A 5,607-nucleotide genomic window follows, 5' to 3' on the forward strand; every position below is an offset into this window, starting at 1 on the left:
GAGGGGTTCAAGAAATGTGTCGATCTGGTGCTTTGGGACATGGGTTAGTGGGTTGGGTGGTGATGGGTTGACGGTTGGACTTGATGATCCTTGAGGTCTTTTCCAACCTTAATGATTCCATGTTAAGTGTCCTTAACATGAGTTATGGCTGGACCCTTAAGGATCTATTAAGCATAAAACTCACTTTGGCAGAAATGGATACTGTACTCCTATTCTAATGCCCTCACAACAAGCCTGATTTTTAGATAAAGCTGAGAATGACAAGCAACCTGCAGTAGGTGACTAAAACATGGCAAGATTAGACCAGTCTTGCTATGATAAACACATTCAAGTAATGCTTACCAAAGATTATTTAACATGCTTTTTAATTTTTCTTTTATATCCCTGGAGGGTTGGGGTGGGGGAGGGCAGAATCTCCTCATGTCTCCATTTGTGAGTCTCTGTATCTCCATAAGAAATGCTGCTTTTCACCTTTATGCCTCGGAGGCCTTTGTGCTCTTCTCTTCAGTGAAGATGACCATAGCAGCTTTGCCCTTTCTCCTTTCCTACAAATTAAATGCATGTCTTGCACCCAGTGAATTTATCCCTTCATGCTGAACTGGAATGGATACCTATACTGCTGTATCTCTGGCTATAGCTCTACTTTCCTTTCTCTCTTCATATTTGAAGGAATTAAATGTGTATTGTTTAATGCTCTATCCATTAAACAATAGTTTGTGGGTTTTATGAACAGCGGTTGGAGAAACTCAAAGGCTATGTGCCAGCCAGTGGCTACCTATCACAGCAGCACATAGCCATTATTAAAAAAGATGAAGGCCTTGGCCCAAGACTGACTGGAAATAACAATTAAAGCTCAGACAGGCAACTCAGAAATACTTAGGTCCCTTTGTTTATCTTCACATCAGTAGCAGTTATATCAATACCCTGGTGTTAAAAAACCCCAGTTGTTAGCAGTCTGACAAGAATAATAAAGGTACAGTGCAATTCAGCTCAACCTCTGCTACATAAACTTCAAGAGTACAAAAAGATGTTGACGAAAGTCTTATTTTGAATTCTGTTTTGAATTAGCAATCATTCAGGGGAAAAAATAACAGCCATTTCTTATTCAAGCATGTAGAAGAATTCACTAACTTTCTTATTCAACAGCTCCTCTTCTCTTTTGTTCTGCAAATACATTCAAAACTTACAAACAGCAGTACTCCCAGTAGCAGCTAGTGGTTGTGCCAGAAAGACCACCCTTAGTCTAAAACAGGCAACTAGACTTGTCAGCTCCTAGCCAATACCTAGTAACTATTCAAAGCATTCAAGATAATGAAGCTTATTCACACCAGCTAGAACTTTTATGCTAGCAGTAAGGCACTGAATATACTAAGTTACAGAATTTGGTTCTAATTATACTTCTGAAAATAGAAAGTAGAAATAAATATTAAAAACTTCCTGTATAGGAAATCTGAAAATACCGCCTTAAGATTTTTTTGTTCACAATTATAATACAGGTCAACCTGTTTTATCAGCATATACTTAAACATTTGTTTTTCTTTTACTAGTCAATTCAGATGAATTGACATATTTTAATGTCTGCTTTTAATGGAATCAGCTAGATTAAATTGTTTAACTGTGGGGCACTTAACTATAGAAAATCGTAACATTTATAGGTTTGATAAAGCTGAAATAGGAAACTTATACCTCTGAAATTCAACAAAGCATTTTAATTAAAGATAAGGCAAAATGATGTACTTATCCTTACCAGTCTGTCATCTAAATACATGTTACGGTTTGCCTCTTTTAGGTAGATCTTTGTTCATTGCCCAGATGCGAAGTCAAAGCTTTAAACTGACTTTAGAGCAAAGGGGATAGATGTCTCTCTCTAAGGAAGTAAGCACATTCAATCTGAAACTTTAAAAAAAGAAAACCTCACACCTCTGTTCCTCTGGAAAAGCTTGAGCTTCATTCCCAGATTCTTTTTTCTGGCACTCAACATTAGAGCATGAAAAGATCATGCATGGTTTAAATTAACATCTACACCAGTCTTGTGATAAAACTGCTTAACAGCACTTTTGGTACAAGTAGAGCTCCTATTTCTTCCTTCTTGCCAAGGTCAAGACATGCCCAGCTAGTACAAAAACATGCAGGCACTTCTTGCACTTGTTTTTAACATATGCAGTTGTAAAGGACTATTCATGCAGTTTTGCAGAAACTGCAAATTGACTGTCCAGGCTCTGATGACTCAATGACTCATGGTGTCTCAAAACATTCCAGCTGTAGATAAGGAGATGGCGAAGAATACACCAAAGGCCTTACTCCATGGACTGGCAAACCCCTGCTGAGTCTAACAATGGACTCAGTCTTGCTCTTGCAACAAAGTAGCCAACCCTTGCTGAGTAAGGCCCTGCCTCTGTCTATAAAAGGTGAATAAACAAAGAGAAGGGGCTGGCGCCCACCACCTGAGGACTCCTGAGATGCTGACAGACTGATCGAGCAACTCCCCTCCCATGATGTCGACACTTTCCTCCAAGGATCCAAAGAGTGGTGAAAACTCTTCTCTCTCTTCTCTCCTTTTCTTTTCTTTTTCTCTTCAAGTATCTCTCAATCTCTCTCTCTGGCACATATGGCAACACCTTGTAAGTTTAATGCCAGCTCCTTTTGGGGCTTGTTTAGCAGGTTTTCTGTAAGTTGTTTATTTTAGTACTGAAAAGTGATTGCAAGAGTTGTGAACGGTTGCGGGTTAAGTGATTGCAAGTTTTGTGAGCAGCTGCGGGTTTCTTAGTATTGTTGGAGATTATGCTGTTGTTATCACATCGCTGTAAGATTTGGTGTTGTTGGCGGCTGGTAGTGTTGTCATGAATTGTCTTTACTAAGTAATTTGTTTTCATTTATATTTCTGTTAAGTTTAATGCCAGCTCCTTTGGGGGCTTGTTTAGTAGGTTTTCATGTAGATTGCTTATTTTAGTGGTGCTTATTACTAACCCTAGTAATATTGGTAGTTATGCTATTCTTACCCCATTGCTATAAGATTTAGTGTTATTAGTGGATGGTAAAATATTCATGGATTGTCTTTACCAAGTAATTTTCCTTTTCCCTTGATTCTGTTGTATACCCCACATTTTCCCTTTTCCCTAAACAATTACATGCATTAAAATTATAAGCCAGTACGCAATTCTTTGGTGCCGTCTCACCTTAGTTTGCCCCAAGGGAATATATATATAGAACCTCCGCGAACCCCACTCGTCCCACCCAGGGTGGTTCTATGAGCTGGGTCACAACAGCAGTATCTAGCCTTGGCATACGTTCTACTGAAAACAAACAAAATTAAAAGTAATCACCCACTAAGACTAATGGAACAGGAGCCCTTAATGGAAAAAAACCCCTTAAAACTAGGGTCAATACTGAACTAGTTGTAAGTTTAACTAGTGTATCACTGCAGAATAAAAACAGTGTAAATAAACTAGTTTGCCCCATATCCATATACCTTGCTTTACTTAGAATTTTCTGTTCTCTGTTCAAAACCTACCTAGTTCTCTACCTGTATTTACTACATTCAGCACTTTTTAAATATACAATGTGATTATGTATCTGTGAGGGCAATACAGAGTAAAAAAGTAAAAACATTGCTCTCTAATTCTGTTTGGAATAAATGACTAACATAACATTTGCCTAACGCCTCTGACAGTCTGGTTAAACAGAAAGCCTCATACCTGCTCTTGTGGCCACTTCTGCCTGTCCTCTGGAGTTCTTGACTTTGCTTTAAAACCCCTAGCCACATCTCCACTGTGCTTAGAAGCAGATGGGATATTCAGTGATTTTGGCCTCCCCTCATGCCTGTTAGCACTGTGAACAGCTTCTCCCTTCAAACAAGTCTCTTTATAGTCATGTGCCATGTTTTCAGTCCCAGTGTGCTCTGGACTCATTTCTGTTGTACTATTAATACTGCTCATGCTCATACTCATTTTGATTTCTGCTACAATCTGGTCAATGTCCTCTTCCTGCTCTTCCAGCTCTGCATCCTCTTTTCTAGAATGGTATGGTGATATTCCCTGTGAGTTTCCATTAGCCTCTGCTGGGTAATATTCTGGATAACCACCTTCACTTTGACAATACTGTATGTTTTCTTCTTGGTCTTGAATCTCCAAAGATGACACTTCATCCCCCAAAATCTGAATGCCATTATCTTGACCTTCCTGCCACTCTTGCCTGTCTGTCACCACATTTTCATCTTGGTGATGAATTTTATGTTCAGCCCATTCTTCTACAGCTTCTTGACATTCATCTGTCTCAACATGGTGTTCCTCATGGGGAGCATACTCCTCCCCATTGCAGTCCATTCCTGCCAGGTAACTGTCATCTTCTGGACAGTATCTAATGTAGTATGTGATCCCCTCCTCTTCTTCTGGCAAGCCTTCATCATAGTCCTCCTCCTCAGAGGTGTTATTTACATAGTCAGAGCTGGAGTCACCATCTCCACTATGATCATTGCACTCATGTTCCACAGGTGTAGGACCATCTGGTCTGACAGTTGCTAGTTCTGCCTCCTTTGCTACATAATCTTCAATAGGAAGGTCACTTTCTTCATTTTCAGGTTCCATGTTGTGAGATGAAATAGGGCAAGCTCTCACTCTGTGATCCAGCATGCTGGCTGTAGTGCTTTGATGTTTCCTGTTTGCCATAGCCAGCTCCTCATATGACAATCATTTCTAAGCAATTCCTGTAGGAAAGATGGAGAAACACACATTCAGGAAAAGGTCATCAGCAAAGATCAGTGATGGATGTTAATAGGAAACAAACGGAGAGATTTATTTGGTAGAAATTATGTGTTTGTAGATATTTAAACCAGATCCACAGACAGCTAACTTTTAAAATGCTCATGTCATGGAACCATGAAATCAAAGTAACAACTAGCACATTGAAAGGAACAGACAAAGAGAAGGTTCTATATTTATGCTGTGTTCTACTGTAGGATCCCCTCTGTCAATTCGTCAGAATTCATCCTGAACCTTGAAATTAGTTTTCAATTTCTTTTTCTTGCCAGGAAGGGGTCATGCTTTGATCGCTATGCAGTAAACAGGAGCTCATTTCAATTTTCAGCTTAGGCATTTCTTTAATGTGCACTGAAAGCACACACCTAGAATCTGACCTGCTCTTAGCAAAACTAAAGGAAAATAATTCTATTAACTTGGCAGTCACGTAGGTTACTAAAGGATAATGCACTGCTATTAAAAAAAAATTGCTCGCTGGTTTATTAGCTTCTACTAGCTGGATGCCATTAAGTATCTCCCATTGTTAAATTAAGTATTGTTTTTAGAATAGAACAGACTATTTCAGTTGGAAGAGACCTACAACGATCTAGTCCAACTCCCTGACCACTTCAGGGCTGACCAAGCTAAAGCATGTTATTAAGGACATTGTCCAAATGCCTCTTAAACACTGACAGGCTTGGTGCATCAACCACCGCTCTAGAAAGCCTGTTCCAATGTCTGACTACCCTCTTGGTAAAGAAATGCTTCCTCGTGTCCAGTCTAAACCAGTCCCTTGGTGCAGGTTTGAACCATTCCCGCACATCCTAACCCTGGATACCATGGAGAAGAGATCAGCACCTCCCTGTGATAGGAA

General features: G+C 39.6%; 1 pseudogene; it reads right to left on the reverse strand.

Moving 5' to 3' along the window:
- Positions 1 to 3,689: 3,689 nt before the first annotated feature.
- LOC104465176 lies at positions 3,690 to 4,664 on the reverse strand (annotated as a pseudogene).
- Between the last annotated feature and the right edge of the window lie 943 nt (positions 4,665 to 5,607).

Source organism: Pterocles gutturalis, unplaced genomic scaffold, assembly GCF_000699245.1.
Source record: "Pterocles gutturalis isolate BGI_N339 unplaced genomic scaffold, ASM69924v1 scaffold29768, whole genome shotgun sequence".
In the NCBI taxonomy this organism is placed as follows: domain Eukaryota; kingdom Metazoa; phylum Chordata; class Aves; order Pterocliformes; family Pteroclidae; genus Pterocles; species Pterocles gutturalis.